Source organism: Equus asinus, chromosome 10, assembly GCF_041296235.1.
Source record: "Equus asinus isolate D_3611 breed Donkey chromosome 10, EquAss-T2T_v2, whole genome shotgun sequence".
Classification (NCBI taxonomy): Eukaryota; Metazoa; Chordata; class Mammalia; order Perissodactyla; family Equidae; genus Equus; species Equus asinus.
Window position 1 is genome coordinate 87,255,005 of NC_091799.1, and position 26,581 is coordinate 87,281,585.

The 26,581-nt window shown below is 34.2% G+C and overlaps 1 protein-coding gene across 1 annotated transcript in view; it reads left to right on the forward strand.

The window, feature by feature from the left end:
- Window positions 1-26,581, forward strand: part of CDH9 (cadherin 9) — a 132,080-nt gene that overhangs the window by 45,154 nt on the left and 60,345 nt on the right. The window lies entirely within an intron of this gene.

Below are 26,581 nucleotides of genomic sequence, written 5' to 3' on the forward strand. Positions count from 1 at the left end.
CTATTTTATACGCAAGACAATTCCTTTGCTCACTGTGCATTATCCCCAATTTATGCCCAGTGCTGAGGTACTTTCAGATTTTGACAATAAAACAAAATAAACAATTATGAATACTAACATCTCCTGTAGATCATATATTTATTTTTCTTGATTCTTGGCACATGATGCTAGAAGTGACTGTAGTGGTATAAGTCTTATTTGACTCACGGGCAGCAGAAGGCAAATGAGATATAATCGGCCAAAAACGAAAACATAAAAAGTATCTGATATCACAAAAGTCATGCTTATTGTTTGTAAACCAGAAATACATTTATCTGTGAAATTGCCAAAATCTTGATCTAATTCTTCATTTCCTATGTGGGACGGTATATTTGTTCAAATGCAGCTTTCTTTATCAGAAGCCTATTATTCCCTCTCTTTTGATATCTCGCTCCTCTGGTTCCATAGGTCATACTCATTTTGCCACATACAGTTCACTTGCTGATTCTTTTTTCTCTCTTATTTCTCCTCAGGTGAGTCATATGGCATCCTCCAGCATCCATCATTTAACATCACTTTTCACACTATAGTTAATAACTAACACCAGGATATTTCAGGTTCAACTGACAAATGTTTGTGTCTAAAGACTTGAAATTGCCTTATGATTCTTTTCCTAAGGCAATGTATAAAGGACACATTCAGTTCATGGGGTCTTACATAAAGGGTTTCATCCTTGGGGATTCAGAGATACAGACGAATAGCCGCAGATAAAAAGAGATCCTTGTAATCATAAGGCAATCAAAGCTCCACTAGAAGCATTTATTTTTAGCTGTAAACGAAAATACTTCCTTCTAAAAACAGTGTGAATGGATTAATTGACCATGATTATTGTACTAACAATTTACAATACACATTATACTTTAGATGTTTTTGTACTATCTTGCTTATTTTTAGTTAGTTCTGTAATCTGTCAAAAATAGTTGCTAAAAGTGTATGCATAGTTTTATTTAATTACTTTTCACAAAATATTTTATCACTTGTCTTGGGAAAATAACCTCTTTTTTCACCCATCGACAAGCTAAGACATTCAATTTTTTGGACCTGTTTATCCTTGACAATCAGATCATGAGCCGCCAAAAATGGAAAACCCATTAAAATAATCAGAATTTTCGTCAAGTGAGCATAATCAAACCAAAACTATGTGTCAACTATTTTTATATCATCCAAGGAAAATAATATGCATATGAAAGAGAAACTTCAACAAAATAAAACACCTGTATTACTTCTTGAAAAATAAATAAATTACTTTTTCTATTTTGCAATAAGGCCTTGTCTTAGATATGCACCACATATCTAGTTTACTATAAAAATGGACTTCCAACTACTTAACATTTATTAATTTCTTAAGGGTCTAGAAACTCTCCTGCTCTCTTGGGTTTTGACATCGTTATTCAGTTGTATATACAGAGACTGGCTAGGGCTTTACCCCTGAACTTGGCAAAACGTATGAGTTCTGAAGAGGATTTAACTTCTTGAACACCACGCAGATTGTCTTTTTGATCACGTTACTCTGGTTGCCCTGGGTAAACTCAAACCTAGTCTTCCAGGGTCCATCGCATTGGCAATACCCCATGTGAAATAAAGGCCTACCATATTTACCATGTGCCATGATTGGGAAAGAATAGGTAATTTCAAATGGGAGTGATTTTCATAGATTTTTCTTTGTTTTATAGAAGCTAGGTATCGCAGAAAATAAGACTAGTATTAATTTATAGGTGATATAAAATTACATAATGTTGGACGGATATATAATCCTTAGATGTAAAATCTAGGATTTGATCTTGAATTTAGAGGAAGATGTTTTCAAACAAGAAAAGTAGTATCAGCAAAATTTGATAAAATAAACACTTGCACACAAATGTGCAACTCACAAGGTGCAGTCCTGATTGGGCCATTCAATAATTGTGCAAAATTTAGAAGTCAATTAATCTTTCCAGCCTCAGATTCTTGCTGGGTTAGATTAAGTTGTCATTAAGCTTTCTTTAACTCTAAATTTCTGATATTTTCTAGAATTGTGGAGGGGCCTGTATCTGTGGGCAGGAAATGTTGGTAAAAATTTAATAAAAATTTGCATGTCGATAAATCTAAGGAGGTGGGGTTGCAAATGGCACGATAAAAGAAACACACACACACGCATACACACAAGAACTAGTCTAATGAGATGAGTTAGACCACTACTGTCAAGGCCCAGAATTCCATGCTAAGTTGTTTTTACATACAGTGTGGCATGTAAGTCCCTGTTGAAAACTCTTGTACAAATTCTTTATGAGTGGAGCACAAGTCTGGGATGATCAGTTTGCTTTCATTGTCAGGATGGACTGGAGGAGCAAAAAAGCGAATTATGGGGGCCGGCCTGGTGGTGTAGTGGTTAAGTTCACATGCTCTGCTTTGGCACCAGGGTTTGCAGGTTCGGATCCCAGGCATGGACCTACACACTACCTGTCAAGCTATGCTGTGGCGGTGATGTACATACAAAGTAGAGGAAGATTATCACAGATGTTAACTCAGGGACACTCTTCCTCATAACAAAAAAGGAATTATAGTGATATTTTTATAATAAAATAGTGTAGAATATTTCCTTATGTCATTTCAGACATTTGCAATACAGGAGAGAAAAGTCAAAAATGTTGAAACCAAGAGCAAGTTTTTGCTTTCACAATAATGCAATCTGAAGCTTGGTTTCTTACTTTTGACTGAAACTATCAGATTCGCTAATTTTGTTTTCTGTAATAAAGGAAATCTTTGGTTCTTACTGAAGAGGATTACAAAGTCTTAACAATTGCCCTATAGCTTCCTGTAATTTGAAGACACTTGTGACTGAATTACTTAGGTAGAATAGTAATATTGCTTAAGAGAAGAATTAAAATAATTTTAACAAGAAGCATAGCAAAGGCTCCTATTATTCTGTTAGAGAATCTTCACATGCACTTAACTTTTTATACATTAGATCTAGATGCTGAGGAAGCCCTAGTTATCATGAATTGGTAATTAATTGATTATTTGCCTATTATTGTGGAGAATTGAGCAGAATTTAAGTATTTGATTTTAATATCTGGTTGTTAAAGCACATATATTGCATGAAGAAAAACCAAACTTACTGGCATAGTGTGTATTCTTTTTGAAAGAAAACATTAGCATTCATAAAATAATTTTGAAATATCAAGTTGGTTGACCACTATGTTTTAATTCAAAGATATATGTTTAGCATATTCTTTGCTCAGGACAATCGACATAGTGCCATGGAACCACCTATCTGTCATCACCATCTAAATACAGTAAGATATCTGTTTTACAGTTAGCTCTCAATTTTTCATAGTTTTAATTCAAAAACATTTTTCTATTCCATAGCTGAAATCATCGTGAGCGTAATCATGGAATCCTATAATGGAAGGGGGTTTTAACAGTTATCAAGCTGTCAGTTACAACCGGATACAATTGGTTTAGGTGTTACTTAAAGCAATGGAAAACACAGGGACCAACTGCAAAATAGATAGGAGTCTGGTTTATATCAGATTGAGTAATCAAACTGGGATGACTCTCTTTTGCATGTATATATCTTGATATATGCACTGAATATTGATATTTCCCCAAAGCATATATAAAATAATGTACTTAAGGCAATTTTCTCCTAGCTTTTTAGGGTATGGCAGTTTGATGAGTAAAGAGACAGAAATAAAGTCTCACATTTCTTGCAGGATATTTGATAAATTTTTATAGTACTTTACTGTGCTTTTCAGAATCTAAATAAATTATCTTTATCAAGGATTTAGAATGTCTTTACTTATGGTGTGGTATATGTAGCAGCCACTTCTGATTTATGGGCACATTGTATTCCAAAATTCTCTTTATAGGCTGGTTGTTTAAAACTAAGAAGTAAGAACGTATGAGAAAAATATTAAGCATTAAGGCTAGGTTCTCAGAACAGTCTACAAAGGCTTATTTCACAGTGCATTCTAGAAAAGTCTGCTTTTGTAATACAGCAATATCACTTAATTCTTACTGCCGATCCCCTCACTGCCAGGATGTATTACCACTTTACGGCACCACTGCAGTAGCACGCTAAATAGCCTTTATACTTTGCTTTACTTTTTTTTAATTCTCTATTTCCTGAATAATACCAATCTCTCACACAAAATTCCTGTAGAAAAATAACTCAAATTCACTCAAGTAGAATGGAAAGTGTTCAATAGTATTGCATATTTCCAGCCTATGTTCTATGTCCCCATAACTACATAGCCTTAGCTCAATGCAGAGTGAAATCTTTCCTCTTGCATACACTTGACCTCTATTTCATCATGTTCACAGGCCCTTTTATGGGGGGTATCTAACCGCCCTCTCCCTAATCTCATCCGTTCTCTTTGCTTTAAGTCCTGTCTCAAATGCATCCTCTTACGTAAAGCCCATCTTCATTCTCCCCAGCTAGGATTTCCCATCAAAATTCTACCATTTAGGGACTGGCCTGGTGGTGTAGTGGTTGAGGTCCAGTGCTCTGCTTCGGCAGCCCGGGGTTCATGGGTTTGGATCCCAGGAGCAAACCTACACACTGCTCATCAAATCATGCTGTGACAGTGTCCCACATATAAAATAGAGGGAGATTAGCACAGATGTTAGCTCGGGAACAATCTTCCTCAAGCAAAAAGAGGACATTTGGCAACAGATGTTAGGTCAGGGCCAATCTTCCTCACCAAAAAATAAAATACATATGTATATATACATTATTTATCAAAATCTTATTCATGGCACAATTTCAAGTATTCTGGTCTACTATTTTACCACCTAGAATCTGTAAACTTTTGGCTTTGAATCTGTGTTGGATTTAAGTCGTTTTCTTCCCCAAAATGTTAGACATCATATATTGACTCAGAATTAATATTCAGTTGCTAACTCAGATCTTTATTGAGCCTTTATTAATCTGGGTCTTGAGATATTAACACTATGAAACATAGACAGAGCAGAGAAAACTTAAAATATATTGCCTTTTTCTGACACATGCTACAGTAAAGTCAATTCCTTTCCTCTACTTCCATCACACTTGAAGGCCTTAACTGCAACCAAGCCATCCCATTTTGTGCTACACACTCAAACAGCACATACTTTAGATTCACTTTCACTCCAAAATAATTTCTATGTCCTTAATACAGATAATTTCAAAGAGATATTAAGAATTAAATATAAAATTAAACAAATTCTGACTAAATAAGGAACTGTAACTACTCCTAGAAAAATTTGCATTTAAAATTTAAGTGACTTCTTTGTTTTTTCTGCAATATAAGTAACTGTTAAACCATTCAAAAAATATGGAAGTGTGGTAGAATATATTTATTAGTATAATCGTTAAATTATATGTGTGATTTTTCCTGACACCTTCAACCAGTGTTTGGACTATTTGTAATATTCCAGCATTGTCTTCCTCTAAGCCAAACTGGAGGAGATCAAATCCACCCTTCCATACTTATCAGTGTCAGAAAAAAGGGAAAGAAATTTAATAGAAGTAGTAGAATCTCCAGGAGGGTGCAGAGAGAGGATGGGAAAAATATTTAAGCACAAGCACCATCAATTATTACTATTCTTATTGCCACTCCTATTATTACAAAAGTAATTTGTGCTCCTCCCCAAAAAAACAAGTTTTGAAAATTAAAAATTAATGAAGAAAACATCAAAGATAACTATCATCATTTGTTATTAGTGCCATCCAGTGGATTCCGACTCCTAGAAACCTGTGTCCAGCAGAGCGGAACTCTGCCGGGTCTTTTTGTACCATCCTCTCACCTTCCAGCGCTCTATCAGACAATGCTCACCTGCTGTTTATAGGTTTCCCACGGTCAAGGTTTTTGGAAGTGGGTAGCCAGGTCCTTCTTCCTCAACTATAATCACAACCTCCAGGAAACTGTTAAAATATGTACATATTTCTACTTATTTACGGGTTATATTTTTAACACTCAATTTTCTATTGTTTATACATTTTTTTTGCCTTTCTCAGTTAATACTGTGCTTTTGCATATTGTTAAAATGTCAGTATTAGCCATATCATATTATATTATATATATAACCACAAAAATTTACATCTTTTCCAAATGTTCTGTCTAGACTCTGTCTGGTTTTATACATGTGTGCACGCACACATCCCTCTGTGATGAAAATTTTGTACCTGATAACTTTTAGTGTATTTTAAATTAGCGTTATTTAGACTATATTACTAGAAGTGCAATTCTCAGAGTCAAAGATATGAAATATTTTAGAGCTCTGTGTACATATCAGTCAATTACATTTCAGAAAATTTATACTGCTTCTCTTCCAACAATATACCAATGTAGGATATTAGTATGTTGGACATTTATTTGTAATATTATGACTGTATTTTAATGTGGAGTTTAACCCTGTGTATTATTATTCGTTTAGTATGAAAAACTGAACACCTATAATGTGGAACACTAGGCTGAGTCCTAAAAATAGGAGCAAATAAGATGAATTGGTTCCTACCTTAGAAATATAGAAAAAGCTTATTGTAAACAGAACATTCTCTATCTACAATAAGCAAAGTGCTATTATCGCTGGGCTGCTAGAAGAAAGACCTGATAGAAGTCTCAATTTAGAAGAAAGATGACATATTTTTTTTATTCAATAGACTGAAATGATAATACCTAAACTTTATTTAGTGTAATTTGGCACTAGAATCATTCTCCCAGTTAATAATACATGCATGTGTGTTTGATTATTTGTTAATTTAGGAACTGCCAATTTCCCTATTCCAATAAGCACATCTTTCTCAGATATTCATAAAATATTCAAACTCCGCTTGTGCAAACCTTTTGTAATTTGTCCATAGTATATGCTAATAACTCATATTAAAGGTCCTAGAGCTATGAGGGAGTTGTTCATGGCAAAGGTGTTAGGAAGATATTCTAAAAAATGTCCAGCCTCTGTACACTGATTTCCAAAGACAATTAAGGTCACTCTAGATATGCCATTGAGTGTATACTCAGTGAGATTCCCTCAGTAAATATTTTATTTCACAGCCAGAATTTCCTAGGGACGATGATTACAATAAATCATCATACTCAGAACTATACATTTAAAAAGAGAGGCACAAAAATGAGTTCAAGATTAATGAAAAAATGACTTGGCAAATCTCAGGGGAATGAGGGCTTTTTTCCTCCAATGGGAAGGGATATATTTGTACATGGCTATTTTGTGAAAGTTTCAACTCCTTCAGTACTTTCTAACAAAAAAAGTTTTTCTTGAAAAATAAAAATCGTACTCTCCCACAGTTTATATTCTATTGATCTTATTCTATAAATACATTCAAGTCCATTGCTATCATATGTTAACGGTTTTAGAAAGAACTGTAATTTTACAAACTTTTGGTAAATGTGTCTTGTATGCTTGAACAGAATGTGTATTGCTTACTTACTAGGTGTAGTATTTTGCAATCTTAGATAAAGTTGATGATGGTTTGATTCTCTTTCATTGTAATTTTTGTGTCTCCTTATCCCAGTTCTTAATAGGAGAGTAATAAAATGTTCCATTTTGTAAATTTCTCTCTTTATCTCTGTCAATTTTCCTTCATATATTTTTCTGCAATTATCACGTGCATGGCCAATTGTATTTTGTGTTTCTGATTAATTGATGTTTTATTGTTAGGAAATATCACCCTTTATCTTTGTTAATACTTCTTGCTTGAAGTTACCTTTGCCTGATAGAAATTTACCCATGCTAATTCATTGGTGGTTGTGTTTTTTGTGGTTTATCTTTTCCTATCCTTTTGCTTTTAGTTTTTCTGTGTAATACTATTTAAAATACAGCTCTTGTAAACAGCAGAGTTGGTTTATGCTATTTTATCCACTCTCACAATCTTTAACATTTCATTGGAGTGTTAAGTCCATTTATATATAATGAAATTATTGATATACTTGGATTTTAGTCCACCGTTTTCTTGACTTCATTTGTCCCATTTGTTCTTTATACCTTTGTTCCTGCTTTCCTACCACCTTTTGGGTCAATTGAGTATTTCTTTTAATATCTGAATTTATATTCTTTATAATTGATCCTTAACCTATTGTAATATAAACTGAATTAATGTTATATATTTTAGCATATAATGTAATAATCTTATAACAGTATAATTTTATTTCCTCTGTAGGACTTTAATCTATTTTTGTCATATATTTTCTTTCTGTATATATTATAAACTGCACCATATATTACTAATATTTATTATTTAGGCATTTTTATTTAAAAATTTAAAAAATAATCTTATATTTTATACTATATTATATTATAAAGTAATGTAATTAGCATTTCCAATTAGTGCTTTTTATTCTTTTTTGTAGATCTGAATTTCTGTCTACTATCATTTCCTTTCAACCTGAAGACTTCCTTTAGCATTACTTGTAGTGTGGGTGTGCTGGAAACAAATTTTCTTAACCGTTTTAATCTGAAAATATCATTATTTCACTTTTATTTTTGAAAAATATTTTAATTGGATATAGAAATATAGGTTGAACTAAGGTTTTTTTTTTCCTTTAAACACTTTAGATTTTTGCTACATTGCTTTGTAGTCTATTACTTTTAACAAGAAGTCACTCTTTATTCTTATCATTGTTGCCCGATATGTAATGCATATTTGCCTCTGGTTGCTTTTAAAGTTTGTCTGTATCCTTGGTTCTCAACAGTCCATCTCAACAGGTATCAAACATTGATACCTAGATGTGTTTTATTTATCCTGCTTGGGATTCACTGGCCTTAATGGGCCAATGGGCTCTTTTACACCAAATTTTAAAATTGTATGGTCATTTTATTTTGTGGCTTCTTCTCTCTTTTTTCTTTTTGAGAACTCCAAATACAAGTATTTTAGGGCACTCCATATTGCCCCATAGATCTGTGCTGTGTACCTTTTCAATACATTTTTGTCTCTGTGCTTCAATTTGAATAATTTGTTTTTATTGTCTTCAGATTTATAGTTTCTATGTTTCTATGTCCAATATGCTGTTACACATTTTTGTTATAGGTGCTATCATTTCCAGGTCTAGGTTTCTTTTTTGTCTGTTTTATTTTTCATATATTTTATGAAATTTCTTATGTACTTACCCATTTTTTGCATGCCCTACAAATTCTTTAATATATTTATATATATTTAGGACAGTTATTTTTAAAGTTTTTCCTCTTAAATCCAACATCTGAGTCTTATTTGTGTCTATTTCTATTGATGGTTTATTCTCTCATTTTGTTATAATTTTTGTTTTTTTAATCTCTAGAAAGCTTAGATTTCGTACTGGCCATTATGAGTGATACATTGTGGAGCTTCTGGATTTTGTTTTCTGCCTCTGGAGAGTGTTGAGCTTTGCCCCAGTGAGCAGTAGAATTACAGGACGCTACTTTGATTCTGTGTGGGCTTGTGGAATTTTCAAGGCCAGCTATTTTGTTTATTTCCTTAGTCTCACGGTGTAATTCTAATTCCTAGCACACCTTCCTTACTCCTAAGTTATCACCTTTCTGGTATTTCACTGGAGATTTCAAAATGTTTACCAAACACATCTACCTACAAGGAGCTTGAATTTTAAACTCTTCATTCCTAGTATCTGGAATGGCTAAAATCTCTGCTCAGTTTTTAACTATTAGGCTGCTCAGTAGATTTTTTTTTTCTTTATGTGAGGAAGATTGTCACTGAGCTAATATCTGTGCCAGCCTTCCTCCACTTTATGTGGGGCACCACCACACCACAGCTGGACGAGGGGTGCTAGGTCTACACTGTGATCCCAGCCTGCGAACCCCAGGCCACCAAGGCGGAGCGTGCTAGCTTAACCGCTATGCAACCAGGCCAGCCTCTAGGCTGCTCAGTTTTTAATTTTCCTTTTCTCTGGATTCCTTGGAGTCTCGCTCTATACATGGTCAGTTTAGAAGTCAGACACATGTTACTTGTAATGCGTATTCACGTTTTAGACGTCTCTCCTCTGTGGCTTCCTCTGTTCCTAAATCTTTTCGTCTCGGTTTTTAGCTATTATAGAGGCCCTGAATCCTGACCGCTGATTCTTCAGTTCATAAAAACTGCTCCTTTCTAATTGAACTCTGTCTTCTGCTTGACACATAAAATGTGGTATGCTTGCAAGGAAAAGGACGTTAACGTAGAAATTACTTTATCCCCTATTTGATAGTAATCCTCTCAGTTTTTGTCTCCTCCTGGTTATTATCTACTGCCTTTATAAAGTGTTCTGTTGTTGTCAGTTTTTACTGATTTGTAAAGGGTTAATTATTTGTATCAATTACAAGAGTGTCGGTCCCACACAAGCTATGCTCCATGATTGGAACCAGAACTCATATGTGTTTGTTCTGTATTAACACTTATGTTTTCTGTAAATACATGTCTGATGATTGAATGCATGCATGAAAATGAAGCTCCACAAGATAAAGTCAGCAATACAAATATGGTTCACACCATATAGGTTAAAAATTATTCTATTCCATTTTTTCTGGAATAATTTTTATTTCCCATTGCATAGGAGGAACTGAGGGAGGAGCTGAATGTGAGTATAAACAGTATGCCATACAGATAAAAACTTTTATTAAGGAGATTCTTTAAAATTGTCTCAGACTTAAGAAAAACAGATTTCATATGCTGAATATTTTTTCTCTTTCTTTCTGCAGATCTTTGATAAGGGGCCCTAAGAATTCCACATAATAAGTTTTAAGTCCCTGCTTTAAATGATTATTTTCAGAATTTTAATTGAAATAGCATTTTCAGTATGTTAGGAAAGATGTTGAAGGAAGCACACTGCTGGAAGAGAATATTACGTCTTTAGCGTGTAGTATTCCTAGCACGCTGTGGAAGTCACGACAGTGACTAAGCAGAAGTACCTGTTTGGATTTAGTTGTCCTGTATATCCACCAGTCTTCTTGAGACTGTTGTTTCTTCCTCTGTCAATCACCGGTGAACTTCAGCCAGTGTCTTTACTGAGCTAAAGGATAATTACATTTTATGCAACTCTATTTCAATTAATAACTGACATTTTCCAGTAATTTTGTGGACATAGGTTTTGAAAACACACATTTTTTAAGTTTCTGCTTGCTTAGAAAATCACTCTTTTAGTTCCTATAGTATATTTCATATTAATATCAATAAGAAATGCAATATTAAATATCTTTAAAGCAGTAAAATATTAGATTACTTATTGACAAACTTTTTAATTGACAAATCTCTAAGAAAAGCTTTATTGACTTTTCTGTACTTACCCCAATAAAGCATGTCCCAAACTGTCTTAAAAACATCTTTATTTCGAAGTAAGTAAAGTCATTTGTGTGGGTGTACATGAAAAAGTAATCAAAAGTGGCTTAGCCAAATAACAGACTAAAAATGTCTTTGTTTACATACATTATGAAGTAATTTTCCTAATATATAACAAAATCAAGATAAACTCTATTCCACTTATTAAATATTTTGATTTTGACAGAATGAATCTAAAAATCAAATTTACAATGAGCCAAATTTAGCAGATGTATATTTCACACAAATGAATATACCCGTTTCACTTCAAAATTAATGTAGAGAAAAGACGTTGAAATGATGATGAAATTTTATGGTAAAATAGATATTAGGTAAATAGTTAAAAAGAATAAAATGAAAGATCACAAATACAAGGGAATGTTGTTAATATTTCCCAAAAATCCATGACAATGGCAGCTCTGAAGTAAGTCAGGAGTTTTCCATATCTGTCCCCAAATTACATTGACCAGGGGTACTGGGAAATTTACATTTTTCTTCCTCCTAGTTCTATTAGCAAAAACCAGCTTGTTTTGCTGGTGATAAATTGGAAGATCAAGTTGAAAGTTAAAAACTTTGATGATCCCAATCTCCAGCCAAGAGAAGAAAGAGAGGATGAGAAGTGAGAAGGACGGACACACCGCTTAGAGAATGCCCAGCCCTTATCTCCACAAAGTCCCTTTCTGGCCAGTGTTTATGGGAAGAAGTCATGGAAAATTTTCTAGTAAAAAAAAGTACTGAAAGTGTGTGACATTAAGAGTGCCATTAAGTTCAAGACAACAGTGCTAGCGTGATTGTCTGATTATGAGAATGGATAACATTTTAGAATTAATTTTATAGAGGTTATTTTTTGACTATTTATTAAGAACTTTAAGAAGATTGAAAGAAATTCAGGTAGGGCAACAACACAAATTTGAGGGGCTTACCTCATGGTGCAGTGGTTAAGTTCACACGTTATGCTTTGGTGGCTGAGGGTTCGCCAGTTTGGATCCCTGGTGCAGACCTGTGCACTGCTCATCAAGCCATGCTGTGGCGGGTGTCCCACGTATAAAATAGAGGAAGATGGGCACAGATTTTGGATCAGGGCCCATCTTCCTCACCGAAAGCAGAGGATTGGCGGTGGATGTTAGCTCAAGGCTAATCTTCTCCTTCAAAAAAAAAATTGAAAATAAATCTTACAGATGCCAGGAAATTGGTGTTGCAGTCTTTCCCCAACTTTTTCTTGCTAATTTTACTTTTAGCCTTGCATCAATCAGCCATTATGACTATGTCCTTTGCTATTCTCTTAAAATTTTAAATCAAAAGGAAGTAATATAAAATGTGAAGATTTGGGATGAGAGTATAAAAAGTAGAATTAGAAGAGTTTGAATAATTTTAAAATTAGAGGTGACCAATAACAAAATAATCTCCTTCCTAAAGTAAGAACCACTCATTCTTTCAAAATACCCAAGGAGAGGTTAAACGTCCACTGATGGTGGAGAATTTCAGAAGTGAAGAATAATATATAGAGGAAAATATAAGATAATCCTACAGCTCACGGATTAGTACGGTGATGATGAAAAAATTTCCCTGGTATTCTTTTCTACTTTTATTTATCTATTTATTTTTGGTGAGGAAGATTTGCTCTGAACTAACATCTGTTGGTAATCTTCCTCTTTTTTTGTCTTGAGTAAGATTAGCCCTGAGCTATCTGTGCCAGTCATCCTCTATTTTGTGTGTGGGATGCATCCACAGCATTGCTGATGAGTGGAGTAGGTCCACGCCTGGGATCCACACCTGCAAACCCAGGCTGGGGAAGCACAGAACTTTAACCATTCAGCCATGGGGCCGGCCCCTGGTATTCCTTTTTATCATAAAATTTGTACGTAGTATACATCTGCAAAATACATATTGTGTTCTTCTTTGCGTACCTAAAATTAAAGTGAGCATATTTTGATGTCCAAAAATGATTTTCCGGAAAATAGTTGCTAATTTCTGGGTAATATTGTGTCACATATAAAATAACGTTATAAAGAACTCCGTTACAAATAACATAATAAGGGCTGTGAACATAAATAGCTTTAGATCAACAGATAAGGATTTTAATGAATATGTGTGTGTTTGTATGTATACGTTGCCAACTTCGTATGCACAACTTAATTGTACAGATCAATGAAATTTTATATTTGTATCTACCTATGTTAATATGACTAAGATAACAATACAGAAAATTTCTGGCATCAAAAACTCCATCACTATTGATAAGTTTGCCAGTACTTGAATTTCATATGCATGAAGTTAAACAGTATGTCTGGCTTCTATTTTTCAACTTTGAAGGACAAATTCATCCATGACCTTGTGTATAGGATTAACTTTCTTAATGACTGTGCAGTATTGCATTGTATAAATACACCGTAATTAATCTATTCTGCTATTGACAGATGATTGATGTGCTTCTAACTGGAGGCTACTATAAACAAAACTGCTATGAACATTCTTACACATTTTTGTTGTCACATGAGGATTCATTTGCTTTGAGTATATTTCAAGAATGGGATTGTTGAATCATAGAGTGGGCATAGATTTATGTTCAGTAGATAACAGCAAAAGGTTTTCAAAGAGATTGTACCAATTTACACTCCCACGAGGAGTTTGTGAGAGCTCCAATTACTCCATATACTTACTAATGCTTTATATTTCTAGTCTTATGTATTTTCAAGATTTTAACCATTTTGATGATATGTAGTACTATCTTGCAGTTTTAATTTGAATGACCATGACAATTTAAAAGTTAAGCCTATTTTCATTGTGTATTGGATGTTTGGATGTCTTACTTTTGAGTTGACTATGTAGGCTTTTGTTCATTTTTTTCTTATGTAACTTTGTCTTGTCACTTTATATATACTGGATACAAGTCATATATAAGATAGAGATAGTGAAATTATTTTCTCCCAATTTCGGCTTACTTTTTCATTACCGTTACAGTGTCTTTTAATGAAGAAATTTCTTCATTCTTTTAATTTGGTTCAATTTACCAATGTCTTATTTCAAAGTTATTAATGTTTCTGTCCTTTTTAAGACACATTTGCCTATCATCAAGGTAATATATTTTGTTTTCTTCTAGCAACTTCATCATTTTATCTATTAAATTCACATCTATAAGCCAATTTGAATTTATTTATGGACTAGATGTAAGGTAGAGATCAAAGGTCTAGAGATCAAATAGATCTAGAATTGCTCCAGCATTATTTTTTTAAGATCATTTGGGTATCTAATTCCAATGGCCTTTTTTTTTCTTTTTTGAATTTATGTGTCTATGTGTGCATGCGTTTTTAGTCATTTCATTGACCTTTTTGTTTATCCATGTGTTAATACCAAACTCCCTTAATTATTGAAGCATTCTTTTTTAATCTAGTTGTTTAAGTCCCCCAGCCGTGTTCCTCTTCTTCAAGATCACTGTGGCTTTCTAGGTCTTCTGCATTTTCATAAAACTTTTAAAATTAGCTTTTCAATTTCCACTAGACTCAGGAACTATTTCAGATTAAAGAGACCAAAATGACATGCCTATTTAAAGAAATGTGTGATCCTGGATTGAATCCTGTATTTTGGGTGGAAAATTAACATAAATACATTAATAGATTAATTTACCTATTTGATGACACAATTAGAAGGACCCACAACTAAAATATACAAGTATGTACTGGGGGGATTTGGGAAGAAAAAGCAGGGAAAAAAAATTTACCTATTTTAAGATGGAGTGTTTACTTTAATGATAATTATATTGTTAAATTTCTTTAATTTTATAATTGAACTATGATTACATTAGACAATTTCCTTGTTCTTAGATTATAGATGCTGAAATATTTATTTAGAGGTATAAATAGGCAAGACATCTGCACATGGGAGAAGATAACTTTAGTAAATATACAAGCAATAATAGATATGACAGATATTCACTTGCCTACAGAAGTCTATAAATCACTAAGAAAATGATGAACAGGAAAATATAAAAATGAGCAAAAAAACTGAATAGTTATTTCACAGAAGATGATATCCAAGTGGTCAATAAGCATATATATGATAAAGTGCTCAACTCATCAGGAAATATAGATTTAAATCTCTCAAACACTGGAATTACTAAGAGTGAAAAGACATAAAATCCTGAGGGAAGGTGATGATATGAACAAACCCGAACTCTCATAGATTCAGGTTGACAAACGCTAGAAACATTAAAGGAGACTCAAATGGAAAAATACAATGTGCTTAGCGATTAGAAGACTAAAAAATAAGCTAACAATTAAATGCCACCCAATATATATCCCTGTGTATTTCTTTTAACTTTGTTACGAAATAATTTCAGACTTTTGGATAATCACTCAAATTGTGCAAAGAACTTGTGTACACCATTCAGTAAGATTTATCAATTATCAATGTTTCACCCAGTTTGATTTATCCCTCTTTCTGTTTATACAGATTTTATATTATGGCAGAACTACTTCAATTTTGTCGTTATTTCTAGGACTTGTCCCTTCTTGAGCACTGCAGAAGATGTGAAGTACTTGCAAATTCACATTGATTTGGCGAGGATTCAACTCTAACTTCTGCTTGTTGTTGATGAAATCTCGCTTCAGTTCCTTACCTCTTCCTGACTTTATCTCTCTTGCTTGGAGTTGTATTTTGTGCACGTGAAGTTCAGACATCAACTAAGATGTTAACAGAGACATGGGGAATCCACTTGTAGTGACTCTCTCCTCCTTAAGATTGTGCTCTCCAATTTCTAGTCACTGTGGCAGACCCAAATTCTGGCCACTATCTCCTCAGCCCAATAATACTGCTTCTCTCTGCTTGGGTTCTAATTATATTGTTCCTAACCTTATAACTAGAAAGTGCTAGACAGTACCCTCCATAGGGGGAATGGGGAGTGAGTGTTCAATGGGTATGGAGTTTCAGTTTGGGATGGTGGAAAAGTTCTGGAGCTGGATGGTGGCGATGGTTGCATCGTGATGGTGGCAATGTGAATGTACGTAATGCTACCAAACAAAATACTTAGAAAATAGTTAAAATGGTAAACTGTTCATTATGTATATTTTACCACGATAAAAAACCCAAAGTCTGTTCATCATTAGATTGTAGGAAACTTCAGAATTTTATTATTATAAATTTTGATCTCTAGTAATGCCTTGTATATAACAGAGTTCAGCATATTTTTCTGTAAAATAAAGGGTTCAATTTTCATATAAAAAATGAAGTACTTATTTAAAGCAATTCAGTCAGTGCAAGTATAAAATGAATGAAAGCCCTCTCTGTGCTTCCATGGACGCTACAAAAAAAAGGAAAAAAAAAATACACTCAGAAGAAAAGCTGGTAATGGTATAGGCCACAACAAGCTTAACTCAAGGTCATAGGCTTGGCAGTTCCTCCTCTGTTGGTTGCTGTCCAGTGTCATCAGACAGTTTTGTCTGCCTGCCTGTGTGTCGGTCTGATTTGGTCATGTTTTCATAATTATTCTCAGTGGGGAAATTTTTCCCAATGCAGCTATTTTGTGAGGACAAAAACCTGAAGACCAACATTGCTTTTGAGAAACACATCATGATGTAAATATGCATGTTTCATGCACCACTGAGGACTGTAATATTGTAAGATTTCAAAATTTATCTAAAATGCTAAGTCAGAATAAGCTCTTTTTTCCCCCAAAGCTACACTTAGTATTTCTGTTTCATGTTTTATTACGTCACATTGAACTTGTAAGTGCTTTATTTCATAGATGATAGAATGCATCAGTTCCTCACACTAAGTCATTCTTAAGGATAAAATTGTTGGTATTTTGAGGTCCTATCACCTATTAAGAAACTCAGTGGCTCACTATTTCCTTCCTGGCAGAGAACTCAGACCTTCGAGGGGAAATCTGCAGTGGCTGTTTGTGAACGTTTTCTCTCCTCTTCTTGACTGGACCAACAAGTCTATGTTAGGTGCACTTCTGCTCTTCCAGTCTCAACATTTCCAGCACCCTGTGAAATCGAAGATTACGGTCCCTTCTTTCCAAGGCAATTTTGAACACCTCCACTTATTTCATCAGCACATTAATGAGAGTGTGAGGGCAGAAGTCAAGTGTCATTAGTTAGCCACTATCTTTTGAACTATCTACCCTTTCATTCAACTGTATATAGAGCAGAGATATGTAAAATAAACATCCCCATCACCATTTTGTTTTTACTGCATTTTATAAAAATATCTCCATCATATCTATTCAGACTGGTTTATTCTTTGAAGAATAAATATTTTCCCCCTAGTTCAGTGCCTGGCACATATTAGCACATATTAGCATTCAATTCAATGTTGATTTTAATCTAGGTTTTTGAGCACAAGACTGTGATGTTATCATCAGTATTGTAATTACTGCACTGATTAAGCACAAGATACAGCTGAAAGTGAACAGGCAGACGTTTTCCAAACTCATTGACCTGCTTCAGTGGAGTTTTGCCAAGGCAAAAAAATCACGTATCCTGCCTAGTTATTTATTTGTCTTCATAAGTACAAAAATTATCATTTTGCTCACTAAAGATGGCCTTCTCTTAACATCAAGATATGATGTTAATAAAACGAAGCAGAAGAGGGAAAAATTGTTTTAAAATATACAATGCGAGATACTTAGGAAAAATTCAGCCATATTCAATAGTATAAATTACATGTTATTTTATTGGTTTTTCAATGTATTTTAAAATGTAAAAATTCATTATAAACACTGTTTTGAACCTTAAATTCATTTACAATATTAGAACAGAAATTGAGATCACAATACAAAATGAAAGAAATTCCATTCAAGGAAATATTCATTAACACACACTCCCTAAGGTGTATTAAGGCAGAGAGACAGACACTTAAATCAGTGAAATTTCTTCTTTTTCAAACCACTTGAAAAGCTTTGGTCGTGGAAGAATTGGAAATTGTTGGATAATATGCTACAATTATATGTTTGTGATAAACTTGATTTCAGTATCAACAGTTAAGATGGCTCGCACTGCTAATCTTCAAGTAACTTCTGTAGTAAAAGAACAAAATAAAATAGATGCCATAAAGGGGATTGCAAGCGAATGTACAAAAGCAAATGATATATTTATGCGAGCAGTTATGCAGCAGGACCTTCCACGGGGCTGTACAGACTATGGTAGCTTAGGTTTTCCAATTTCTTAGGCTATTCACTGCAGTCATAGTATAGAGTTACCATAGAGAGCACATTCAATAAGCAGTTTAGAGCCCTATCTCCTGATCAGGTAACACTTGGAAGTTGGATAAAAATATAAGCTTACTATTGCCTTGCTGCAGTTAGCAATCCTAAGAGGAGGGCAGGCATACATACACACACACACACACACACACACACACACACATTTGTTAGAGCAATACGAACAAACCTTTTTTTGTAGAGATTAAATTTTGCCAGCAAATATCCTAAGGCAAATCCTGTGGTCAAAGTACTTTTCACCCATGTGGTTGATTTTACCAACATATACAAATAATATGTTGCATGCTAATGATTCGCTCTAAACTCCTTTCTTTTTGACTTGCAAATCTTATATTTAATTAATTTCTTGCATAGCCACTGAAAAGTGTCCAGTGGGGAAAACATGCAAAAAGTATATTCAGGAAAAACAAACACATTAACCTTATCATTGATGTCTCCTTTTTTTCATTCCTCTTCTGTGATTGATCTGGTTCCATTGACTTATTTTCTAAACTCATAAATGTGGTGACACATCTGTCGCTGTTGTAAACAGGCAGTCTCTCAATGTCTCTAGTCAGCTTTCTTGTATTAAATTCCCAACGGGTCCTATTACTCTTGATTTTTTTTTTCCTCTTTCAAATTACCTTTCTAACTCTATTAGAGTATTCTTTTTCTAAATTACGTATCACAGTGTTGTTCTCCCCAAATGTTTTTAATCGTTCTGGCACTGGGAAAATGGTCAAATACGTTGAGAAGACCATTCTTTTAAAACGCTTAGCGATTGGACATTCACTATTATTCACAGCATAATTACATCAGGTTTAATTTACCATTTAGTCCCTGCACCTCCGCAGCTTATTTCTACCTTCCATTTTATTCTCTGAATATTACACCCTTTTCAGATTTAAAAGGTCTACATTTGATGTCACTCTTTATGAGCCATTTGCTTTCCTGCTAGTCAATGGTTGCTCTTTTTTTTGCCTGTGCTGTTACTACATATTTTAGAGTGTTTATATATCTTCTTCTCACACAGTTGTATCTGTGTGTGTGTGTGTGCATGTTGTGAGTGCATCTGTGTGCAGGCTGTAAAAGGAAACATTATTTAATCCGCTTATATTCCAATGCCCCTAGCACACCCCTACACACACGTTTGTTAGAACAATAATAACAGCTTTCTTTGTGAAGAGATTAGACTTCACCAGCACTCTCCTCAGGCAAATCCTGTAGTCAAAATCCATTTCAGCCATGTAGTTGATTTTAGCAACATATGCAAATTGTATGTTGCAGGATAATGATTCACTCTAAACTCCTTTCTTTTTGATTTGCCAGTCTCATATTTAATGAATTTTGTGCATTGAGGACAATGGATAATACTATTTAAAGTTACTCCTACTGAACAACTATTTCTCTAAAGTTAGAATGCAAGCAACAGTAAAGGTGATAATACATTGCTATAGTTAGCACTCCCCAGAGTGTAAAAATTGCCTCTTGAAAATGATGTGTTCAAGGCTATAACCTTCGTTTGTATTCTGCGAGATATAACATGACTGATGAGTGAATTCTAATTTTCTCTCATGTCATTTCACTCCTGGTAATATGTGCTTCATCTTGACCGTTTTCATGGTGAATAATGCTGGAATCATACAGTACACATTCTCTTTTCTGACTTTCTGGTCAAGGCTAGAAATAGAGGATCCCGTTTTAGCTTTGCATAAAGCTGAAAAGAAGCAGAGTTTGCATTTATGTCAAAAGGAACTTCATAGAATAAAAGGTAACAAATGTGTGAATTGTGATAAGAATGGCCTTTTCTATGCCAGAAGCGTTTCTGAGGTTTTTGCTGCTAACATTCTTTTCCCCGCTATGGATCAGAAAATTTAGAGGAAATGAGAGTTTATGCTGGCATTCAATTTGAATTGTATGTGAAGGCCCCAGGACTATTCTTACTTTATTTACACTTGACATTTGAATCACTGTAGGATTTACAACATTTATGAGAAAAATCATCTTATTTATATGTATACACGTACACAGGACGAGATCAAATTTGCAAAATGAGTTTTTTCTCAAATAAATAAGGTCTAGTCTATGTAAATATATGGAAAGAAAATTCAGTGAAGGCAGAGAAATGAAGGTTCTGATTACTAATGCAAAAACTTCAGGGCATACTTAATTATTATATCATACCTCTTTGGAGTTGTTGCAATAATTTAGTTATTTTCTGTGTTTATTTTAGGCTAACAAGCCTGGTAAATATGTTGTAACTTGAACAGTGAAGCTTGATCACAAATATCCAAGCAATGCAATATCAGGAAACCATTTATATGACATACAGAATCACATATCTATGATGTGTGTGTATATATACTGATGAAATGAGATTGTCTTTCCTCACGCATTTCTAAGGTTAGGTAAGTTGTTAGAAAAATAGAAAAACTAAAAATAAATCTGTAAGAATTCTTCTTTACTGGAAAACAATGTGCCTCATGGTCATTTCTTCACTAAGCTATTTGTAAAAGTTTAATTGATTATAAAGAACTGTAATTTAAGGTCAGTAACTATAATTTAAGTTGTATGTATAAAGAAAAAGACAGAGACTGTTTAGTTTTATTTCCATAAAAACAAAACCTGATGTCTCTAATAATTAGAATTCAGGATTTACTACCACATTTTAAACTTTAATTTTAAAAATTCAAAAAGTGCCATTTTAAATTTTCAGGAGTTTAAAACTGGTTTTGTTATGAAGAAATTTTGAAACTCATATGACTTACTGGAAAAAGGTATATACATATACTACACAAAATTACTTTTTCAATGCACCAGAGAAATCAGCCTAAGATAAGAAAAATTAAAATCCAGGATTCTTGACATCAGCAATCAAACAATGAGAAGAGAATTAAAAGAAATAATAAGCACAGATATCAGGCAAATGAAATTTTGAATCTTGAAAGTATCAATACAGTCCAATTAAACTCCCCAACTGTGTATCGATATCTGTTGGTTCCAGGCTCTATCCTAGGGCGTCTCAGGTTTACAGTGAATGTTTACAAGAATCACATTGTCCAATGGCACTGGGAGCAGGAGCGTACATACAAAGGAAAGAGCTAAGTTATTTTCACAACCCACTTAAATGGAACCTCTGCTTTTGCCTTACTTCCATGCTCTAATTTATCACACTGATATTTCAAAAATTTGAAATGATCATCATTCTGAAAATCGTTTTCTGGCCAATTAACATAAGAACAGATTCTCTACGTCACTCACAATAACATAAATAATATCCAAACAGTAGTAAAATGCAGTTCTTCTCCAATGAGCCTTATAGAAAATGGAAGAGTTTAATACTTGGCAAGGGATTTTGAAGTGCATTTGACCTATAAGTATCAAAAAATAACAAAAAGTAAAAAGATAGTTGATGCAGCAATTCTCCCTCTAGAAATTTTTCCAGTACATATATTCTTAGAAATATATGAAGATATGTATACAAGAGTATTTATTATAGCACTCAATATGATAACCAATGACAACAAAGGACCCAATATAAAAGTCTGTTTATTAAAGATTGCTTAAATAAGAATGAACAATTCCTTCAGTGTGAAAATGAGTATATGAAACTTTTTAAAATGATACAAGAAGCTGTATGAGATAAATTATTCAATAGAAAAAAGAAAAGTGCAGATTTTGTTTTAGGAGGACAACAATATCAGATAATAGATACATATATATGACCTCACATATATTAGACTGAGTTTTAGGTCAATGAGGTGAGGACAGATGAGGTCTTGATATTAATTTTGCTTTGTGTACTTAACTATCATCTTCATGTGTTGCTTTTATAGTAAGGGAAAGTACTAACACTTTCATCCAATTTTGCATGACATGAAAACCTATCTAGACTTGACCCCATCACTCTCTTTAAATTCAAGGTACAAATGCTAGGTACCCGACCATACTGAACTACTTATTGTCTTAAAGTCACATCCTTCTAGGAGTTGGCCCGGTGGTGCAGCTGTTTAGTTAGCACGTTCTGCTTCCAGGGTCTGAGGTTCACTGGTTTGGATCCCGGGTGCGGACATGGTACTGCTTGGCAAGCCATGCTGTGGCAGGCGTCCCACGTATAAAGTAGAGGAACATAGGCACAGATGTTAGCTCAGGGCCAGGCTTCCTCAGCAAAAAGAGGAGGATTTGCAGTAGTTAGCTCTGGGCTAATCTTCCTCCAAAAAAAAAAAAAGATCATATACTTCTAGCATTTTATAAACGAATTGTTCTTTTTTAAGCATCCTGAACTCTCTCTCACCTCTTTGATTTGCCATCTACTTAATATAACACCTATTCATCTTTCAAATTCATTTTCTATATTTTCCTTTTTTGGATGGTTGCCATTCCACCAAAATATAAATCTATTAAATTACTGTTCAATGTTTTTATCTCTGCAGATATAATATATTGCATAGATGCTGGTACACAGTAGGGTCTGTAATTTGTATCTAATGAGTAAGTAAAAGAAAGACTATAGGGGCCAGTGCTCTGGCCAAGTGGTTGAATTCGCACGATCTGCTTTGGTGGCCCAGGGTTTCACCGGTTCAGATCCTGGGTGCAGACTTACCCCTGTTCATCAAGCCCTGCTGAGGCGGCGTCCCACATGCCACAACTAGAAGGACCCACAACTAAAATATACAACTATGTACTGGGGGGCTTTGGGGAGAAGAAGGAAAAATAAAAATTAAAAAAAAGAAAGACTATAAGAAATGAAAAATAGAGGTTTAAAGGGATAGGTGTAATTTAAAATAGGATAGTGTGAGTACCTCTCACTGTTTCTCCCTGTTAGAATGTAAGCTCCATTCAGCAGGCATTTCCGTTTGTGTGGTTCATTGTTACATTCCTAGTGCCTAAAAAAGTGCCTGGAATATATTTTTATACTTAACAAGTGAATACATTCACATATGCTCTTTCTGAAGAAACTTCTAATTGGAAGAATTAATTTTCATAAGGATTTTAATTTACAATCAAATTAAATTTAGATAGATATAGTTTTAATATACATAGATACAGAGAAGCAGTCCGACAGAACTGGGTCTTGAAACTTGTGAACCAGATTATTGCTTTAAAGGAACTTATTCAGATAAATATGGTATCTGCTGATGCTGCTGGAAATTAAATTACCAGGGCAATAAGTATAGGAAGAGAAGACAAGACTTTAGAAAGGAACTCTAGGACTGAACACTGAGGAATATATATATTTGGGGAGCAAGGAAAGAGCTAGTCTTTCTGGAAAGAGTCAGAAAAATGCAGATAAAGACAGGCTACAGGAGAACCAGAAAAATTCAACATCGCAAAGTTCAAGCAAGGATAATTTGCAATGATTGCGTAGTACATGATGTCGCAGTAATGTACTTATTTAGCTGGGCCAAGAGAAATACTGGCTTTGTTAACTCTGAAAGAATATTTCACTTTTGTGGGTAGAAGCCAAATTGTGAAGAAATCTCTTGCGGATGGTAGAAGAGTAATTGGAGAATGTTAGTAGAGATTCTCTCATTTATTGTAGGGGAAAAACGTGGTAGCTTTAAGTCAAAAGAGCAGAAATAAAATATTTTATTTTTTAATGCATAATTAGAAGATATCAGGTGTTGTGTGTTTGGAGGAATAATTCGAATATGGATTGCATCTTTGATTGTTTCCTAGGGCAGCAGAGCCTGAGTCAGAGCTTGTAGGACAATCTGTTAGGGAGTGATCTCCAGAAGAGAGCCACTAGGCAGGGAAGAATTCAGGCTGGGAGGAAGGGAGAAGTTGAACTGTGCTATGGTTACAAAAGCCAATCTTATGAGGAGTTCTGGAGCTGGAATTGCTCTTCAGAGCTGCACCAAATTGAGACAAGGAGCCAGGCCTTTGTACTCTGAACCAATCACTCACTCAATGTGGGGAGTCCTGGGAAGGGATGTAACCTTGGGTGAGGTGGCTCCCTTTCACTGAGCTGCAATGACTGAGGAGAACCTCATCAACAAGCAGGGGAAATGAGCGCCCTAGTTCTGAAGGGGAGACCAGGTTGATCAGAATATTCAGGTTACAGTGCTAAATTCAATTACCAAAAGTAGAATATAATATAATATAATGCCATGTAATATAACATATCATAATGTAATGTACTATATTATATTATACTATATTTTAGGTTAAAGCCACCAAAAAGATTTATGCAGTTATTCAACATTTTAAATGCTTATGGAAATATAAACTGCATTGCCTTATTCTACAATGTCGTAGAATTAATTCAAAATCTTTGATTTTGTTGTTACTTCTATTACAGTGCTTCTAAATAAGTTCTACAGAGAACATGAAAAACAATGACCCAAATTAATCTGGTACTCTGGCTCTTTCTGTTACTCTGGGCTCCACGTTTCTTGGGACAAGTCCAGAAGTGTTCCAACAATTAGACTAAAATAATGAATTCAGTTTCTAGTTGTCTGGTGATTGTTTCCTGTTCATAAAGCTTGGAAGCATATCACCAACTGTGAAAGAGAGATATTTTATTTTAATGGTGTAATAGGAAAACTATTAACAGCTATGGTCTAGTTAAAAGTCAGTATTAATGTCACCTGGATGTTTTAATTAAAAGAGATTCCCCCCCCCCTTTTTTTCTTTTCAGGAAGATTAGCCCTGAGCTAATATCTGCTGCCATTCTTCTCCTTTTTTCTGAGGAAGACTGGCTCTGAGCTAATGTACATGCCTATCTTCCTCTACTTTATATGTGGGATGCCTACCACAGCATGGCTTGACAAGGGATGTGTTAAGTCCACACCCAGGATCCAAACCTCAGGCGGCCCAAGCAGAATGTGCGAATTTAACTGCTGAGCCACTGGGCTGGCCCCTGAGATTCCATGTTTTTGATACAGGGATTTATAACCATTTTGTTAAAAAGGGATTTCATGAGTAAAGGATATTCTAACAGTCTTAAGTAATTGATGAATCTCCTCATTGATGTCCTGATAAAATCACTAGGGGACCAATAAGAATTAAAGTTCTAAGCTGGAAATTCTTACCAAGGAAATGAGTAATTGGAATGTTGCTGGCTCAGAAGCTGTTCTACTTGTCTCTTACAAAAAAAAAAAAAATCACAGTTGCCTAAATATAACAGTATTGAGAAAATCTGTTCAATTCATGAAGGCAAAATTATTTTCTTCAATCAACACACTTTTTACTTTTCTGGGAAAAGAGAAAGAGGAATGGAGAGAAAATAGCACATAATTTATAGTTTTATATATTTTATGATTTTGATACCTATGAATTCACTGAGAAAGACATACCATAACTCAGTGGAGTAAATTCTTAAACAGTCTAAACAACTGTTTCCTTGTGATGCTCTTGGAAATCTGGCTTAAGTGAAATACAGAATGGAAAATTGTCAATCCTCATGTTCTAAAATGAAGGAGTGTGTGTGCGTGAATCATCATAGAGGCTTGCTCTACATTGAACACAAGTTTTGTGAAAAGAGTCTTTTCTTGAACAAAACAGTAAAAACACTGTCACGCTGACAGCTCTATTACAAAGCCTGTGAAAGTACTATTCGCAATTTCTTGATTACATTTTGCATGAGTGCTCATACTTTTTCTTTTTTTTATGGAAAACTGTAATGTTAATCCTGCCATGGACCTTGAACATAATTTGGTAAAAGCTCTTCAATTTTGTGAGATGGATGAAATGTCTTTTCCAATATTATACCAGCATTTATTCAGAAGATTTTCAAACTCCTAATCAGTGTTATTGCCCTCTATTAATCTTTAAGTTCCAATTACAGGTACATTTTCCCACATCCTTATTTTGTGATTCTATTAACATTCATTGAGTTAGCTAATCTCTGGGGATAACTTTACAAAGTCCATTGAAATAATGTATCATTTTTTAGAGAGCGACAAAGGCATGATCACCATTCACACTGATGTCCACGGAACATATGGTAAGGGTCTATGTGCAATTGCACTCATTTATTCTAGAAAAATATGTATAATAATGGAGCGAAAGCTCCTGGGTTTCTCTATTTCATAACCTTTTGGGACGAGGTTAACGGTAGCTATTTATTTATTATTTATTTAATT